The sequence below is a fragment of the Nuphar pumila genome, chromosome 1 (genome assembly GCF_984573655.1).
Source record: "Nuphar pumila chromosome 1, dmNupPumi1.hap1.1, whole genome shotgun sequence".
Lineage (NCBI taxonomy): Eukaryota > Viridiplantae > Streptophyta > Magnoliopsida > Nymphaeales > Nymphaeaceae > Nuphar > Nuphar pumila.
In genome coordinates this window covers 49,237,396-49,258,290 of record NC_143249.1, presented here as the reverse complement: position 1 = coordinate 49,258,290, position 20,895 = coordinate 49,237,396, and the positions used below count along the sequence as shown (strand labels likewise).

At 37.9% G+C, this 20,895-nt stretch overlaps 1 protein-coding gene across 3 annotated transcripts in view; it reads left to right on the top strand.

Moving 5' to 3' along the window:
- Nucleotides 1-20,895, top strand: part of LOC149848900 (hyperosmolality-gated Ca2+ permeable channel 2.3-like) — a 177,545-nt gene that overhangs the window by 5,704 nt on the left and 150,946 nt on the right. The gene's annotated exons all lie outside the window — the stretch shown is intronic.

Genomic DNA, 20,895 nt, shown 5'->3' with positions numbered 1-20,895 from the left:
ACATTCATGTATGCCAACATAACAATGTGCATGCAACAATAATAGTCATATGCATTCCGATGCGTATCCATATATATCAATTTAACCATGTGTATGAGCCAACAATATTCATATGCACGTGTATGATTTTACACATTCATGGTAAGTGTATGCTTCCATCCCATACTCATACTTATATTCATCACATACTCTCTCATTCATGATTCAATTTCATTAAACCTGTGAACATGCATACAGTTATGTATATGCAAAACATATCCTTCCAAGTATGCACATGTTCATGAATACAACCATACATCACATTCAAACTAAGTATGGCCGACTAGATACAATCAAATGAGTATCACATTCCTTTGCACGCAATAAGCCCACTTGAACTCGATTACTAATTTAGGAATTTACAAATCAAACTTAATTTTGTTCAAGTTATACAGTTAGAGGTACTATGCATGATTAACTTGTAATTACATGCATTCAAAACCTATATCATACCCACGACAGGGCATATTATACGTTAAACCCTTAAGCCATTAGCAAATGACGCACCCATGCATCTGCACCTTCAAAATGTAAGCATGGTAAACATGAAAAAGAAACTGAATGATGACGCATACTTAACAGAAAATAATTTGGTATTCATATAAAACAAAATTCGAACACCCTGCCCGACCGACAAAGGGCTGGGCCTATGCAAGGACATGGGGATCTGGCAGGCCAGCCGAAACTGGGTTCGGCTGGACTGCCAGCCAGCCCAAATACGTACGCCCAGCCGACTAACAGTCAGCTGGGTTTGCAAACCTGTTGACAAAAATCTTTTGTTTTTGTAACACCCACTTGCCCAGCCGAGTGGCATATATGGCTTGACAGGCCAGCCAGTCTGGCCTGTGAACCCAGCATGAAGGCTGTCCAGGTCTGGCCCAGTATGGCCAGACCACATAAAGGTACATTTTTTTTTTAAAGAGGTACCAACCGATTCGGTTGGCTGGGTTTGGCTCCAGCTCAGCCGAGCTCAGTCGGCTGGGCCTGGCAGCCAATACACAGGCCCAGACCGGGCCTGTGCACGCTGCCAAGCCTAGCCGAGAGTTGTCAGGCCTAGGCTGGATAGGTCAGCCCAGCCGAGGTGGTCGGCTGGGTCTGGCAGACCATGCACAAGAGTGGGACATACCGATAAAATAATAGGGATACAATAACAGTCTGCAGTGCAGTTACTATCAATAAAAAAAAAATGCAACGTTGACCATTAATTAATAATAATAATAATGTAAACAGAAACAGAGTGCCTTTCTGAAAAAAAACATAAGCTCATAAGATTGGTCTAATATTCTATTGTGACAAGTAGATATACAACATATACGTTTATGCACAAGATATGGCTTTGATCCCTTTGAAAGTGTGTATATATATACACCCAAACAGCTTTGCCTAACTCCAAAGCACCCTTAAAATAAAACTGATTCCCTTTTATTTATTGGTGTATATATATATTTTTCAGAAGTGCTCCTCAATAGAAAAAAAAAAAACGTTGCAGGACCTATTTGGGGTTAGGTTCTTGATTTTATTCCAGCCATGATTCGTATGAATAGCACCAACACTTGATAACCTAGTCTTTAGGGCATGAAACCCAACCCAAAAACCCATAACAACTATTTCTTTATCATAAAAGAAATTCTGTTTTTGCATAAAAAGCATACACAAAATATATATATAACAAATCCATGGAATAAACATTTATATCATGACCAAAATCAAGTATAAACATGCTCATGCAAGTTTCTATAAAATTATACATGCTTACACAGATTTATTCTCTCTTTCACACCACTACACATGCATTAACATCCTATGCGATGGAAAAAACGCCCATTCAAAAAGCTACTTTTATCAAGCAATAAAATTTTGTCATGCATGTACAGAATTCCATTTCATGGAAAGGATGAAAACACTAAGAAATAAAGCCATGGGAGAAAAGATCCATGTATTTTTTAGAAAATCATCACATGAACGTTTTTCCATGGTTTTTTATCCAAGTTATTACATAGAAATCAAACCGGCATTCAATTTCCCACTTGAATCCAAAAGCGGAGACCCGTATATTTGCAAAAATAAAAAAAAAGGATGAAGAACAATGGTGGAAAATGGACTAGTTGGCTGTAGAAGAAGGTCCTCCTTCTTCCTCTTCCCTCTCTCTCTTTCTTTCCTTTTTTCTCTTCATTTTTCCCTCTTTTTTTATTTATTCTTTTCTTTGTTTAAGTAAGCCAAGAGGGTGGTTATCCCCTCCCCCTTCTCTAGAGGGACGAATGAGAGTTTCCAAAATTTTGAAACTCTCTCTCCCTTGTTTCCAATTTTTTAAAAACTCTTGTTGACTTTTTTTCCAAGTGTGGTATTTTTTAAAGTTTTCCTAAATCTCTCTCTTAGGTAAGAATAAAGACTCTTTTAAGAAGTCCTACTCAGCCCTAAACCCAATTTTCGGAATTAATAAATAAATAAATTACTAAATATTAATTAATTAAAATGATCTAAAAGCTTCCAAAAATGACCAAATTAACCCAAAAGACTTCCTAACCTTATTAAACTTCAAATTAAAGCTTTTTATTGAATTTAAAGCTAGAAAAACGTAGGGCTTGGATTTGGATCCAGATTCAAAATTCAAACCATACCCAAAACGAAAATGGATCAAGTTCTGGATTAAATCCAGATTTAAGTAGGTCTTAAATAAGATCCAAATCCATAATAATTCGGATCATATACATTGGATCCAACCCAATCCGACTCCAGATCTGTTTCGATAATCTGCTTAATTTTTAGAAAAACGCGATTTTCGAACCAACCGTAGCCCAAATTGAGCAAAATAAAATACCGTTGCGCTCAGAATTTCAAGACACATTCAACGACATATTACACTAATATCAAATTCTGAATTTTGCCAAAAAATAACCCGAATTTTGCTTGAATTTAAAGTCAAAATTAAACATTTTCTCACGTTTCGATTGGCTCGCCTAGACCTTGTGTAACGCCCCAAAAGTTTTAACCTTAATTATAGTTCAAATATTGAAATTTCGAGACCAAATTGTTTTTGATAAGTATAAGTAAATCAGATCTTATAATGCGAAAACGATTTTTAAAAACGGTTAAGACTTTGGGCACGATTACACTAAAGATAATAATCAAATCAAAATATACGGGATATACACATTTCAAACCACGTACAATATAAGACTGAAATATGAAGAGTTTTAATTTCATTTCAAATCAGAGTATAAAAACAATACTTCAGTCTCTGCATGATCAAGTACTTAAAACGAAAACATCATGAATACTAAGATCACAAGGTAAGAGTGGACCCTTGAGGATGCAGCTCGACTAGCCCTTCGCTCCAACTACTCATCATACTTTACCTGTATAAAGCCCGTAATTTTTATGGATTATTAATAACTAAAGAACTCATTTTTTTATCTTCAAATTAGAAATGTGTTTCTATCTTTTGAATTTTATTTATTTATTAATTACATATTTATTTGTTCATTCAAGCCAATCAGGGTATAATTTGCATTTATAGAACTATTTTGGGCTATAAATCACTATTTATATATATATATTACATTTAAATATATTTTTGATGGAGTTTGTAAATTATTGGAGTGTTTGTGTGTTATTTGGCTCTTGGTAATGATTCATAGGGTAATTTGCTATTTTTGGCAAATTTTGTTATAATTGGTATTTTTTTAGTTTTTGGCATTTGTGATCGCACACAAAAGGTTCGTTGTATTGCTTGGGTAGGGGTTTTTGCAGACTTCGAAACTCCTCAGTCTTTTGAGTTTCGATTCATTGTTCTTCACGTTACTAAGGTAAGATACCTTAACTGAACTTGTAAAGAGCATGTTTAGGCACTAATTGTGTAAGCATGATGTCGTTGCACTGAATATTTAAATAAATTACAAATATAAGTTATGCACACACACTTCATTTAGTTATGAATATCTAGGACTCTTGTGATTGTAATTCGGAGATCATACTTGTCATGATTGTAGTTAGCGGAATATGGAGTGTGTTTGCTGCAGGTATACCTATGTGTGGGTTTGAATCAGAGTTACCAGTCGAGGAAGCGGGAGCGGGAAGCGATACGGGAAGCGGGAGTGGGAAGCGAGGCACTTTCAAAAATTTAGGAAGCGGGGAAGCATGGGACCACTTAGAAGAAAATTCTGAACCGTCTCGGAAGCGAAATCGAAGCGAGGGGGAAGCGAAAAAATGAAAAAATGGGGAAGCGAGGGGGAAACGTGGGGAAAGCGTGGGGGAAGCGCGTTTCCCATTTATGGGAAGCGCGTTTCCCATAAAAGGGGGACGCTTCCCCTCACGCTTCGGAAGCGCGACGTTTCGCGCTTTCGAAGCGCGCTTCCCCTTTTGCCTAGGCGCTTTCGGTAACTCTGGTTTGAATGCCCGAGCACTTATGAATGTATAATATATACGTAATGTGTGTCATCATACTTTGGTTTGCGCGTACTATGTTGCTTTGTGTGTTTGTATGAATTTGATACATGGTGCACATATAACTACTATGGATATGTATAAGTCGTGTTCGATGCACAATGTGAATGTTATATATATTGTTTTGTCATATGGACTCATTTATTCTTATATGAAAGAATGCAGGCGAATGTTAAAAATTGTTTTGAACTTGTATGTCGTGTTTGCTTAAAAATATATGCGTATGATATACGGTAGGATGGTCAATGAGATTTTGACCAACCCTTACATAATTATATCTAAGGTGCTATATTGATTCATGTGGTGAAAAAATGCTTATGACTTTTATCGTGTGTGCAAATATCGAACTACGTAGGAGTTATATATGTTAAAGTTTAGTTGCTTCATACTATGAAATGTGCATGTTCACGTATGCATGCATAGAACTCATGTTTTTTTTACGCATGCTTTGAGGTTCAATTTACAAAGTACAATGTTCTTTGTGGCGATGATATGATGCGTAGGATAATATGCTTCTGTATGATATGATTTAAATGCCACGTAAAATGAAATTATGAATGCATGTGATAAATGTTTAAGTTCAATAGTGAACTTTGGTTCATAAAGCCTTATTGGTTAAATGTGTGATTTTATAATTTTAATGCCATATGAAGTGATGTATGATGTGATGCTTTGATTGTATACATGCTTATGCCCGTGTTGATGGCTATCGACCCTGAGAGTGGTCAATTGTATTGATGCATGTATCATAATAGTTTTTACTAGATATGGTACCCGTTGAGGAACTGTTCCTAAAGGATTCTCCTTGAGGGTGTGCATGAACAGATCAGGTAATCCCGCTAGAGCGGTAAGTCTTTGTGAGGAAGAACATTGTCCAAGAGCGGGTAACCCGCGAAGACGGTATATTCCTGTGAGGAAGTGCATTGTTCAAGACCAGGTAGACCATCCGTCTAGGGCGGTAACTCCTTGTGAGGTTGTACATTTCCCAGACCAGGTGATCCAACGTGAATTTTATAAATCTTTATTATGAATAAATGAAATGTTATAATCTTTTGAGTTGATTGAGATAACCAGTTATGAATCTATAGATTTGGCTTTTCTATTATAGCATGATTATATATTGAACTCAGATATGATAATCAGATCCTTATTGATTTTAGATCTTGATATGAGGTTATGATTGTGACGCTTATGTTTGCGTATAGGTGAATGACACATCACGTATACAAATGACTAGTTTTGACTTATTAGGTGAATGATACATCACGCCTACATAGTTTCATTGCAAATGATTGCATTATGATTGTCTGAGTAAATATATCACACCTATGTATCATGATTGATGTATATCATGAATATCTAACTGAATTACTTATAAGGTATGGGCGTGTGTTTCAAGTTGGAATGGTCAAATGTGATTTGACTTATTGTTTATAAGAATTATGAATGCATATGAAAATGATGCAATGATCTGAATGTCTTAGATGTATATATATATATATATATATATATATATATATATATATGATGACTTGTATGCATATGGATTATGCTTTATTACATGAGTTAAGGTTGAATAGAATATTAAGTGATGAAATGCTTTTAAATGCTTTATGCTCGAATGCTTAAAATAAATGACTCATAGGACGTTGTTCCCTTGTTTATCACTTGACGATGGATGAATAATATATCTTTACCTTTAAATGCTTGATATGTTTTCTTTAAGTTTGAGTTTGGGTTGATTTACCAAACTTTAGCCAGTCTGTCCCCGTTTTATAGGGGACAGGTAATGCAAGTAAAGTTTGATGAGTAATTGGAGCGAAGGGCTGGTCGAGCTGCATCCTCGAGGGTCCACCCTTACCTTGTGATCTTGGTATTCATGATCTTTTCGTTTTAAGTACTTGATCATGTAAAGACTGAAGTATTTTTTCATACTCTGTTTTGAAATGAAATTAAAACACTTCATATTTCAGTCTTATATTGTATGTGGTTTGAAATGTGTATATCCCATACATTTTGATTTGATTGTTATCTTTAGTGTAACCGCGCCCAAAGTCTTAACCATTTTTGGAAATCGTTTCCGCATTATAAGATCTGATTTACTTATACTTATAAAAAAAATTTGGTTTCAAAATTTCAATATTTGAACTATAATTAAGGTTAAAATTTTTGGGGCGTTACAAATGGTATCAGAGCAGTTTGGTAACAGTGGCCACGAGATGCGAGTAAGACGACCGTTGCAAGTAAGGTATTCGTTTCTAAATCCGGTAGATGCACATACATGAAATGTGTCAATATTAAATGTGAAAGACCTGTATGATTTGTGATGTTTGAAATGTTGTTATGTTAACTTAAAAATATGCCTAAGACTCATATTTATTTTGTGATCTTTTGTTCGCTATATAATTTTGTAAGAAGGGTCAATGACCTGATGAATACTCTCACTTGTTTAAATGATTGTATAAATTTCGAGGACAATATTTCTTTTAAGGGGGGTAGGATGTAAAACCCGTAATTTTTAAGGATTGTTAATAAATAAAGAACTCATTTTTTTTATCTTCAAATTAGAAATGTGTTTCTACTTTTGAATTTTATTTATTTATTTATTTATTACATATTCATTTGTTCATTCAAGCCAATCAAGGTATAATTTGCATTTATAGAACTATTTTGGGCTATAAATCACTATTTATATATTACATTTAAATATATTTTTGATGGAGTTTGTAAATTATTGGAGTTATTTGGCTCTTGGTAATGATTTATAGGGTAATTTGCTATTTTTGGCTAATTTTGTTAAAATTGGTATTTTTTGAGTTTTTGACATTTGCGATCACACTCCAAGGGTTCGTTGTATTGCTTGGGTAGCGGTCTTTGCGGACTTTGAAACTCCTCGGTTTTTTGAGTTTTGATTCACTGTTCTTCACATTATTAAGGTAAGATACCTTAACTGAACTTGTAGAGAGCATGTTTAGGCACTAATTGTGTAAGCATGATGTCGTTGCACTAAATATTTAAATAAATTACAAATATAAGTTATGCTCACACACTTCACTTAGTTATGAATATCTAGGACTCTTGTGATTGTAATTCGGAGAACATGCTTTTTATGATTGTAGTTAGCAGAATATGGAGTGTGTTTGCTGCAAGTACACCTGTGTGTGGGTTTGAATGCCCGTGCACTTATGAATGTATAATATATACGCAATGTGTGTCATCATACTTTGGTTTGCGCATACTATATTGCTTTGTGTGTTTGCATGAATTTCATACATGATGCACATATAACTACTATGAATATGTATAAGTCGTGTTCGATGCACAATGTGAATGTTATATATATTGTTTTGTCATATGGACTCATTTATTCTTGTATGAAAGAATGCAAGCGAATGTTAAAAATTGTTTTGAACTTGTATGTCTTGTTTGCTTGAGAAATATATGCGTATGATGTACAGTAGGATGGTCAATGAGATTTTGACCAACCCTTACATAATTATATCTAAGGTGATATATTGATTCATGTGGTGAAAAAATGCATACGACTTTTATCGTGTGTGCAAATCTCGAACTACGTAGGAGTTATATATGTTAGGTTTAGTTGCTTCTTATTATGAAATATGCATGTTCACGTATGCATGCATGAAACTCATGTTTTGTTTACCCATGCTTTGAGGTTCAATTTACGAAGTGTAATGTTCTTTGTGGCGATGATATGATGCGTATGATAATATGCTTCTGTATGATATGATTTAAATGTCACGTGAAATAAAATCATGAATACATGCGATAAATGTTTAAGTTCAATAGTGAACTTTGGTTCATGAAGCCTTATTGGTTAAATGTGTGATTTTATAGATATTCAGTGCAACATCATGCTTACACAATTAGTGCCTAAACATGCTCTCTATAACTTCAGTTAAGGTATCTTACCTTAATAATGTGAAGAATAATGAATCGAAACTCAAAAGACCGAGAAGTTTTGAAGTCCACAAAAACTGCTACCCAAGCAATACAACGAACCCTTCGTGTGCGATCGCAAATGCTAAAAACTCAAAAAATACCAATTATAACAAGATTAGCCAAAAATAGCAAATTACCCTATCAATCATTACCAAGAGTCAAATAACACACAAATACACTTCAATAATTTACAAACTCCATCAAAAATATATTTAAATGTAATATATATATATATATATAAATAGTGATTTATAGCCCAAAATAGTTCTATAAATGCAAATTATACCTTATTGGCTTGAATGAATAAATGAATATGTAATAAATAAATAAATAAAATTCAAAAGTAGAAACACATTTCTAATTTGGAGATAAAAAATGAGTTCTTTATTTATTAATAATCCTTAAAATTTACGGGTTTTACACCTTGTCGATGAGACCTGGGCCAAACCCAGACTCCAAAGCATTAGTCTAAAATCGATAATCAAACAATTTTTCTCTCAGACTTAGCCAAATTTTCGAAAATGACTAAGTGCGAAAACATGCGATATTACACTTTGTTTTTCTGAAATCGGTTTACGGTTGACTCGAAAATCGTGTTTTTCAAAAATGACCCACCGCTATTTTTACCTTTTTTTGCAATGGATCGGACTGGATCCGCTTCGTTTAATCCAAGTTGATATGGATCTAGACCCAGTCTAGGATCCATATTGATTAGGATCTGGTCCAAGTTGGATCCATATGGATTTTGAATATGTATTTGGATATTGGATCTAGATTTGGATCTGAAATCCAAATATGACCCATTTAAAACTTTAAAATCAATTTAAAAATTAAATTTAGTAGAATTCAGCTATGGGAGCACTTCTAGAGCGGGACAACACCCTCTGGAATATTCTTAGAATAAATTATTTTATAATTAAATGTTAAATAATTAATTAAATAAAATAACTAGATAAATTATAGATTTATCTAATAGATAAGGTGGAGTTCTACATGAAGTAGAACTCTACCTAAATTAGTTCTCTAGAGGGGACGTCACCCTCTAGATGAATCCTTAATAAAAAAACTTTAAATAATATAAAAAAAATTATAAAAAGAGAATGTAATAAGAGGATAACCTCTAGAGGAGATAGAGTTCTACCAAAGGTAGTGTAACGCCCCAAAATTTCGAACCTTATAATTTTCTTGAAATAGTTGGAAAATTCCTTTTCTTTACAGAGTTTATTTCTAAAAATCAACGGAAACGATTTCTTTTAAAAGAAAAAGGACAGGTTTGACAACCTTGGGCACGTTAGCGAGAAAACAAAGATTTACCATGGACGATCTGCAATAATACTTAGGAAACCATTTCTTCTATTAAAGAGAGTATCAAGTTTGTACAAAATTTGGATTTCCTCAAGGGAAAACCGTATCAAAAACCAAAATGTCCAGGAGAAGAACTATGAGCAGAAACAGTGGATCCTTAAATCATCTCGCAGTCGCGCCATCGCCTGATGCACCTAATCGTCACCTGTACCCATGAAATGGGTTAGTTTTGCGAAAAAACTAGTAGGAGAGTACAAAAACAAAAAGAACTAAATTAGGCATAGATAATTTATGCAGAAGGTACTAACGAGCAAACAAAGCAGATAGACTGGAGGAATAAGCTAAGTACAAAAAACTGAAAAGTGAGCATGCTCAATTTAGTTATTTCTTGTTAACCGACCATGCGGGTACATACATGGCGCGTGAGTCGAAACAGTCGAGTCCAAACCGAGTGTTCATTATGTTAAGTATTTTAAGATACCTCGGTTGTCTGACTGAATCCTATTCCTATGGAGACGACCGATGGTCGAGAGAGTAAGTCCTCAAGGCCTGATAGGGATGCATCCAACTTCTACAGAAGTGTTAGGCTAACTTATGTAGCCCCTATCTCCCCCCCTAACCTCCGATGACTGGGGAAAAACGGGTCTTTTGCCCTTTTAAAAAGCCATAAATGGTCTGTCCATCGGAGTTGGTACCCTTCATCCTCTCTCTTGACGAAGCTAGGGTGAATTGAGCGCGGCGGGGTTTCTTAGCCGTTGCCTCATTCTTCATGATCTGGTCCATTAGACCGAAACGAGCATCTTGCCTATGAAGGCGATCCCATTTTTATATGTGTTTTCAACGTGCACTAAGCACTAATCGAGGTCATAAGACTCTCTCATCCAATCGTCGTAGTACTAACATGCCTCGCATGTTCAAGAGTACACTTTACGAGGAAAGGGATATAGGTCCTTAATAGGAGCCTCGGGAGTGTGTTTTGCAGAGATATAATATTTTTAAAAGCTATTTTAACATTTCAAATCTTCAAAACGACACACAACTTGCCAACATATGACATGTGATTTTCTCGAATCTGACATCCGATGACGCAGTGTCTGGGTGCTATGTAAGTCACGACACTGGTTTTGGTAAATGGGCTTCAAAAATGAACCCATCACCCAACAACTTGGTCTTGCCCTAGATCAAGGGTTATCCCAGAATATATCGGGTAAAAAGTGGAATAGGTATTCCTCCCGAATACGCTGAGTCTATAGCAAGGCAAAAACGAGAGACAATAATGCGAAAATGCAAGAGCCTGGGCGCGAAGCGCGACGGCAATCGGAAACAGGAAATGCAAAAGCAAAGGACAAGGATCGCGAACCCGCGTCCTTGAATTAAAAGACAGTAAGCAGTAAATACGAAAGTAAAAGCCTGGGCGCAAAGCACGACGGCAAACTAAAACAGCAAATGCGAAAGCAAAGGACAAGGATCGCGAAACCGCATCATTGAATTAAATCTAAAACAAAAGCCTGGGCGCAAAGCGCGACGACAACATAAATAGGAAATGCGAAAGCAAGGACAAGGATCACGAAACCACGTCCTTGAATTAAAAATGTACTTATATACGTATATGTATATAAATATATCATTAAGTCCTTTCGATCTTTAATTATTTAAGCTTGATTTAATTATTTAAGTCCTTGTGCAACTTCTCCTACCTTGGGGTATTGCGAGAATGAAGTCGTCTACGAACGTAGGTGATCGTCGGTTTAGTTCGCGGGGCGCGAACGGGCTCCGTTGCGTAACACTGCAAAAGTACGTTGTTTAGCCGGCATAAAAACGAGCAAAGGTAGAGGGGAGACTCGGCTTCTCCAACCTCGAATGGAAGGGGGGCTTCCCACCCCCTTCTGTTGGCCTGACGGAAGGCAAAACGAGAGAGAGACGAGGTCGCAGGGGACAAATGCACACCTGTGGCCCTCGGAAGACAAGGCAGGGGCCAAATGGCCCCTGTCGAGTTTTGCTCGACAAGAAAATGGGACAGGGGCATCGGTCTAGAGAGGGGCAGGTGCCATTGGCCCCTGCTGGGTTTTTCCAAAAGAAGGGAGGCAGGAGCCAAAGTGGTTCCTGCTTCTCTTTTCTAGGAGAAGAGTAGGGGCCATCGGCCCCTGCCAAAAGAGAAGGGCAGGGGCCAATGGCCCCTGTCGTTCGTGGAGAAAAAGGGGGGGGGGGGGGGGGCAGGCAGGGGCCATTGGCCCATGCGGGACTAAAAAAGAGGGGCAGGGGCCGATGGCCCCTGCCGGAAGGTGAACAGAAGGAGGGGGAGTCGCAGGGGCCTTTGGCCCCTGCCTGCCGTAACAGGAGAGGAGACAATGAGAGGGAGGGGACTCACCTGGGGCTGCCGGAGAAAAGGGAGGACATCAGGGAGGTGGTTGCCGAGAAGGGAGCTCGCCGGAGAGGGGGACGTCGCCGGCGGGGCTCGCAGGGGAGGAGAGTGAGGGAACGAGGGAGAGATGGAGTCGGGGAGGGGAGAGACGAGAGATGAGAGAGAGAGTCGGGGGGTCGGGGGAGCTTCGTAAGCCCACCCCTTTCCCCTCTTGCCCTTTAATAAGGAGGGCGCGCACACAGGGCCCGCCCCCTGTGTCGTCGGAGACCCCCCCCCCCCTGCCGTGGGCTGCCAGCCCTTTGAAAAAGGTTTTCGAGGGGCTGGGCAAGGGTTGGATCCGGGTCGGGTCTGGACCCGACCCGGGTCCGATCTCTTTAATTTTTTTTTAAACTGGGTTTTACAGGTAGAACTCTATCCTCTAAAGGAGAGAGTCCTCTAGAGGGGACGTCACCCTCTAGAGATATCTCTTAAATAAAAATTTAAAACAAATAAAAATAGAAGAGGTTAAGACAAAAAAAAATTCTAGAGACATTTAAATAAGGGGCTGGATATTCTAGAGAGAGAGAGAGAGAGAGAAGAAAGAAAAAAAGAAGGAAGAAAAAAAGAAGGAAGAAGAAGAAGAAGAAGAAGAAGAAGAAGAAGAAGAAGAAGAAGAAGAAGAAGAAGAAGAGGAGGAAATCCATCTCCCTCGTTGATCATTCGATGATTTTTTCAGTCTTTTTCATTTTCAAACAAAGGTATGGGTTGCTCTCTAGATTCACACGGGAAGAAAGGGTTTTAAATCAGATTCATGTAAAATATTTGATGAAAAAAGAAAATCCAACTTAAAAGAATATATATACTTATATAAAGTGACGATTTTTATATATATTCATACATATGTTTAAATCTTGAGATTTTCGATTTTCTTAGAATATCAAATTATGAAAATATGTATCACAAGCAGTGACATACATGAAATTTATGACTCTCAATCCCCCTTCCTTTAGGGGGAAGTCAGATCCCGAGCATACAGGGTTTTGGCTTTAGGAGATCGAAGGAGTCTTCGAGATCCTAAGTGTACTTGATGAGAAGACCTTTTTTGGATTTTACCGACTTGTAGATGATGCAGCAAAGTGGTGGAAGACCACTAAAGAGATCAGATTTAGAGGAGTCGCAGTCATTCCATAGGAGGAGTTCAAAGCGACTTTCCTGGAGACTTATTTTCCTGACTTTGCTCGAGATAAGAAGGCCCATGAATTTTTGGAGCTGGAACAGGGTAGCACAACCCTGTTAGAGTACACGAGCAGATTTCGACACTTGTAGCGATATTTTCCCAACACTTTTCCGATGGATAAGGCACGAGCACTAAAGTTCGCATTTGAACTTTGTGATGGACTACGTAACAAGGTTCTAGTTGGGCACCCTCAGACACTGTTGGAGGCGATCGAGGCGGCCAACATCATTGACGAATACTGGACATCCTCAAAGAAGAATTCGAGCAAGGTAGAGCCATCTCTATCTTCATCAGGGACGAAGAAGGATTCATAGAAGTTCTTGAAGAAGACATTTCAGAAGAACCATAGGCAAGCCCCATATCAGAAGCAGCAGAGGTATAGGACAAAGACAATAGCGACAGCAGACACAGTCCGCTGGTAGATGCCAGAGAAATCATGCAGGACAACCTTGTCCTAGAGAGACTGGTGCATGTTTGCATTGTAGTCAGAAGAGCCACTTTATCATATTTTTTTCTCAGAGGGTAGCTGCTCCACAACCTTTACAGCAACGGCCGATGTTGCAACAGATTCAACATCAGTAGGGTCCTCGATAGCATTTCGTACTCGATATCAACAATATGAGTTCGTGGTGATGCTATTCGGGTTGATGAATACTCCTACAATTTTTATGGATTTGATGAACCGAGTTTTCCACCAGTACCCAGATTAGTTCGTGATCGTGTTCATCGACGTTATCTTGGTGTATTCAGAGAATGCAGAGTAACATCGAGTTCATTATCGTATTTTTTTGGAGACGCTGCGAGAACATAGGCTTTATGCCAAGTTCTCGAAATGTGAGTTTTGGCTTGATAGAATGATGTTTTTGGGCCACGCTATTGTTGGTCATGGTATTAAAGTTGATCTAGCGAAGCTGAAAGCAGTGATGGAATGAGAACCAACAAAGCGTGTCACGAAAGTCCCTAGCTTTTTGGGCTTAGCGGGCTATTATCAATGATTTATTCAGGATATTGCCAGAATTGTTGCCCCTATGACAAAGTTATTGTTTAAGGGAGAAAAGTATGTGTGGACGCTGCACTGCGATGAGAGTTTTAGAACCTTGAAGAAGAGGCTAACTTCGGCCCTAGTTTTAGCCTTACTAAGTGGCTGAGGAGGCTTCGTTGTGTATAGCGATACTTTGGGTATTGGTTTGGGATGTGTGTTGATACAACATGGTAGGGTGATTGCATATGCTTTAAGATAGTTGACGACTCATGAGCGAAATTACCCCACCCATGACTTGAAGGTAGTTGTAGTAGTTTTTACGTAGCTGTAGTAGTTTTTACACTTAAGTTGTTGAGGCATTATTTATATGGTGAGACTTTTGAGGTCTTCTATGATCATAAGAATCTCAATATATCTTTTTGGAGAAGGAGCTAAATTTGAGATAGAGAAGATGGGTAGAGTTCCTGAAGGATTACAATTTTGCTATATTGTACCATCCAGGAAAGGCCAACGTTGTTACAGACGCATTAAGCAGAAATTGTAATGCCCCAAAATCTCAAACTTGTCAGGTATGTGTGGTGAATTTATTTTATTTAAATTCTATAAGGCACAAAAATTTGTTTTCATCAAAAGAGTTTTATAAATGAATTTTTATCAAATCTTTCAGAAAGTATTTTCACAAATTGCATTCATGTCACTTAGATCAGGTTGCATCATGCATGATCTCACAAGGCTACACGCCCAACCCTTTGATCTTTTAGCAATTCAATTTCAGAAAATCGATTTCAAAATATTCTTCTTTTCAAAGTGCTTTTCAAGAATTTTAAACATGCATCATGTTTTCCATAAATATCTTTTAGAAATCATATCACATATATGTTTGTTTCATTATGTATTCTAGGATTTAGAATAATTTCTTAGACATTTAAACAAAACAAGGTATATTGTTCAATCTTTGGTTCGATTACCCCTGGTTAAGGCGTCAGGAACGGTTGAACCTCGTACTGACAGATGAGTCCCATTCTCTCAAGTTTTCTCGAATTTTTTCAAATGGAGGCGAGTTTTCAAAATCTTTTTCAAAAGGTCAGTTGACTTGCAAAAGTAAAATTTTGCATGAGAACATGTTTGGCGACCGAGATTTGACCTGTCTTCCTTCAAATTGATTGAACTTATGCCTTGCCTTTTGTCTAAGTTATTATTCTATAATGTCAGTCTTTATTTATAAACCTAGGAGCCAGAATCTGACCTAGCTGACATTGATGCATGTAGGCTTAGGCATGGTTTGATAGGACTGATTGAGGAGATCTTTTCATGCTCACTTAGACCTAGGTCAAATACAATCCTCCTCAATCTCGGTGTTGAATGCAAACCTTGTATGCAAATGTGTGCTCTCTTATTTTAAAGCTCTATCTTATGTCAAATTGCATTAAAGCCTTCTGATTTCTTGCATGCATGACTCATATTTCTAAAACATCCCCTACCTAATGTTGTCCCGGCCACCACGTTGCTAGGCTTTCTTCCTGGACCATAGTTCGGGACAAAGCTTCACAACTGGGCCACTTATTTAGGCTAATAACCCCTCTGTCACGTACCGAGGGACATAGTCCAAAATATATTGGTAGGCGCTCAAAGATGTTGAAAATCCATACCCTTAGAACCCTGAATATATTTTTATGCCACGTACATTGAGTCTCGCCTCGAGTATTAGGCATAGCATGATTGGATACAAATGATCTGAACCTTTAGAGTCAGGTTAGGGTCCTACGAGTCTTTTTCAAAAAAATTGCATGATAGGGTTAGCCTTTAGGGAGTGTTGTATGTGAATCCTTGTTTGTGCAACCTTGTTATGATATGAATGTGATTATGCACAGTTTCTTGCTTATTTTCTACATTTTCTGGTATTTTTTCAGAATAATTTTCTCAAACCCTGAAAGTCTTCTCTAAATTCCTCCCTGTTTCTTTTCAAAACTCCAGGCGTGTATTTTCTCTTCTTTTTATCCTAGATCTCGATTCTTCAATCTGATCTCGATCTTGCTACATTTCATCTTTAATAAATGGAGCCCTTTTATTACTCTATCTATTTTTCTTGGCACCAATGTGTCTTCTGATTATCTAGAGTGGTGGGAAATTGTCCACACACCTTTTTGTCCATCATTTTATCATCCTTCCAATAAAATTCTTTCTTTCATATGGATTTTTTTTGTCGAAAGGCATTCTTTTTCAAAGTAGCATTTCCATCATGGTTGATGACCCCGCCTGGGTAACAAGGCACATTTTAGTTGTTTACTTCCTTTATAGGGGTGATGACTCAATTGTCGCAATTTTTGTGACGATCCAATCCCTCGTAATGGGATATTCTCTTCAATTGTCAACCTGACTCTCATTGTTTAACTCTTACTTATCCATTGTCCTTCTAAAAAATTTCTATCGGTCTAACCATCCTTTGTTCTTCAGAAAATCTTGGCATTGTCGTATGGTTCAGACAAGGTCCGGGAAGAAGACCGTCCCACCGCAGTACAACAACCATACAGAAGAAATGAGTTCCCCCAGTTCATCCAAAGGACAGGGACAAGAAGGTGGAGATGATATCGATCCCACCATGTATAATTTGTTCCATAAGATGATGACAAAAATGCTGTCAGAACAAACTGGGACAGGATCAGGAAAGATGCCCTCCAAAAAGAAAACCAAGGGCAAACCCATGAAAAAGCATGTCAAGATCAATAAAAAGAAGTCTCAGCATGACAGTGCTTCTGGAAAGGCAGATTCGGCAGAAGAGGATTCTGAGGAAGAACAATCGGCCTTTATTCAAAATCCTCTGCATCAGTTCAAGAAGACTGTTCAAATTGAAGAGCCCAAATTAGTAAATAAGCCCAAGATTCAGATTCCAGATAAGGATCCGATCCAACAACAACTCAAGGTGATGACCCGTATGATCAAGGATCTGCAAGCTCGAGACAATGGCAAAAAGGTATACACCAGTGAAGATTTCTATGATGGTCTTGAAGAGGAAGACAGTCTGGAGGATCTTCCCTATAAATTTATCAAGTTTGATGGGACTGACGATCCCAAGGCCCACCTGGTCATGTTTTTTGCGGAATGTAATAGATTAAGAAAGGACAACAGAGCCCTACTTAGATGATTTCCTCGCAACCGGGAAGACATTGCAGCAAAGTGGTATATGGAGCATATCAACCCCATTTAACTGCGGGAATTCGACAAAGTTGTTAACTTATTTATTGAGCGGTTCCTTTTCAACACTGAGGCTCTACCTACCTTGAATCATCTCTGCAACCTCAAGTAAAAAGAAAATGCGAAAGCAAAAGATTTCATTCGTAGGTGGAGATCGACTTGCAATAAAATGAGGAATCCGATCTCAGAGGAGCATGCACTGTCTATCATCCTGAACAATTTCGCTCAACCTTTGAGAAGCTTTATTTCTATCTCTCCATCACGATCTTTCATTGAATTGACAGAACGAGCCGAATGACTCGAAATGGGGATGAAAAATGGTGTGTACAAGGGCATCACACTCTCGAAGACCAGTCAAGACATCAAGAAGAAGGCACTCGTCACCTTCTCAATGAACACCACCGAAAACAACAATGGTAATCATAATAAGGGTGGTAAAACTACAACAACAACAGCTCGGGAGGTTCTTATCCCGACAAAGGCAACAATAAAGGCAAAAGGGGCAACACCTTCAACCAGAGCGATAAGTCTTCCCAGTTCAGCCCCCAGCAGAAAACAAATACTCAGAAAAGGCCAAAGTGTGACAGTTGGGGTTATGACCGCGAGTTTACTCCTTTAGATCAGCCTCTTGAAAAGGTTCTTAAATACATGTTGTCTAAAGAGATGATTAAACTTCCAAAGATTGTTGATCCTCTTGTTACCCTGGGGAAATGGAATGATCAATTTTGTAAATTCCACCGAGCAATAGGGCGTGATACCGAAAATTGTTTTGTCTTAAAGAATATTGTCCAAGATTGTATCGATAAGAATCTTCTTGTAGAAGATGAGGAGGAGAGTCAGCCAGGCACCTTCTGATTTGGAAAATCTAGGATAAAGGAACTGTTTCTGTCAAGTGGACGAATTTAAAGCCGCAATGCCAATATTTTTCTTGTTCTTTTCTTGTCGGGACGATGTAGCCCCAATTCTTTTTTATGTTCTCCTTAGTTTATCACCTCAGCCCCCAGTCATTTGGTGACATTTCATCAATAAAGTATCGGTTTTTTTCATATTTATAGTATCCAACATCCTTTTCTTTGCTAATACTAGGGCATCTTTTATTATGAAACTTGGTTTTCGCCCCCAACATCTTATGTGCATGGCAGGGTCGAGAGATTCTCTTATCATCAATTTTCTATCATCAATCAACTTTCTCCCTATTCAAGATAAGGGATGATCCTGAGACCATCCATAGGAACGATAGGGCTACCTATAAGGGTTTGTCCAAAATCGGTCACCTTTTTGAATTTTTTTGCAAAATCCCCATCATGGTCACAAAGAATTTTCAAAACACCGGTCTTTTCAAAATTGACCTTTGGGTCGAGCATCTTTTTATCAAAAATCAGTCCTTAACCGATCTCTTTCAAAACCAACCTTCGGGTTGAGCCTCCTTTTATCAAAAACTAGTCAGTACCGGTCTTTTTTTAAATTCAACCCTCGCATTGAACCTCTTTTTCAATAACTAGTCTATCGGTCTTTTCAAATCAACCCTCGTGTTGATCTTCTTTTATCAAAATTAGTTTGAACCGGTCCCTTTCAAAATCGACCTTCAGGGTTGAGCTCCTTTTCATCAAACTAGTTTTACCGGTCTTTTCTAAAACCAACCTTCAAGGTGAGCTTTCTTTTTCAAAGCTAGTTTTCACTGATCCTTTTTTCAAATTCGACCCTCGGGTTGATCATCTTTTATCAAAACCGGTCCTTCAAAATCCAGTGCTCGTACTAGTCCTTCAAAATCCAGTGCAGAAGACTTATCCTATGTGGTAGATCCCATGGACTTCTGCAGAAGTTGGGTACATCCCTTGCCACGAATGCCTCTGGGAATTCTCTCTCGGTCACTAGCTTTCCCCTTAGGAATGGACTCAGCTAGCTGTTCAGGGTATCAAAAATACATAGCATAACAAACCCCCGGACAATCTCAATTGTTTTTACGTTTCTCCTACCTCAGGACAGCTAATATCGAAACAAAGTTATCATGTTCATTTTACTTATTTGGACTTTTACACCGCGAAAGGAACAATATATATTAGTTTGGGTTCTGAATTTTGTTATTATGCTCATTTTGCTCACTTTTAGGAGACATCTGATAATATTGGAACGATACAAAAACAAGATTAACATGCTTATTTTTACTTATGTTAAATTGCATATCATGTATGATGTAAAATATGTGTTAGTTTTGTTCTAAATTGTTATACTTGTGTACATACTAGTTTTTCATGAAACTGACCCGTCTTATGGCTACAAGTGATGATTCGGTCGGTACGACAAGCGATGGCACGATGACGTGATAGTATCAAGATGAGACTCTTTTCCTGACGTTTCGCTCTTGAGGACAATTTTTTTTATTTTGCATAAGGGTTTCGTTGAAAATTTCTCTTTTGTATAAACTCTAAATTATTAAAACTGCATTTTTTAATCTATTTGATTTTGAATGTACGGAGTTTTAGATCCATTGTGTAAAGAAAAAGTTTCGCAAGTAATGCGCACAAGGTGCGTTGACTTGTTATTTCACAAATGCCATTTTCTGCTGACTTGTTATTTAAAACTTTGATAAAGCAATGATTAAAAGGCTTTCAAAAATTCCCTAAAAAGTTACAAGTCTGGGATTTTGGGGGAGTTACAAATAGAGAGACGAGAGAGGGCAGGAGGGGCGGCGCCCTCCTGCCTGGTGCTAACAGAAAGAAAATGAGGGAAGAGAGAGGGAGCAACAGACCTGGGGGAGGTAGCGCTGGTCTGGGTTGCGTCGGCGTGAGGAGAGCTCCTACGAGCAAGAGTGAGAAATAGGAAGAACAGGGAGGCGTCGGGGGGGGGGGGGTGTTGGGGTTTTCAGAGGAGAGTTGGGAGTCGGGGAAGGGTTTCGGGGGTGCGTTAAAAAGAATATTAAATCTGTTTTTTTAAGAAGTTAATCAACCTGTTTATGAGCTGATCTTGTTGGCTGTGATGAAACATGCGTACTGGTTACTAGATTAATATTGTCTTGACTGTTAGCGAACTGGTTATAATTTGTGTTCATGCTGTCATGTTTATTGGCATTCAAAACAATGTTAATGTTGTTATGTTGACTGCACATTGAAACTAAATTTATGATGTATATTAAGCTGGTTGACTGTTACTAAATTGCTGTTGACCTGTAGACATATATAATAGTAAATAGAACATGCTAAGCATGATCCCAAGATTATTTTTGCTTTTGGAGATTAAATCTTTGTAAATCAAGTGTTTACTGTCATAAGTTAGAGTGGTTCTGTACCACAACAAAGGCACTATATGCCATCATTCTTTTCTTCTCACTCAGTATATTGGATTCCTTTTTTTTCCCACATGTAAGACAACTTTAGTCTTTTTGGTGCTAAAATG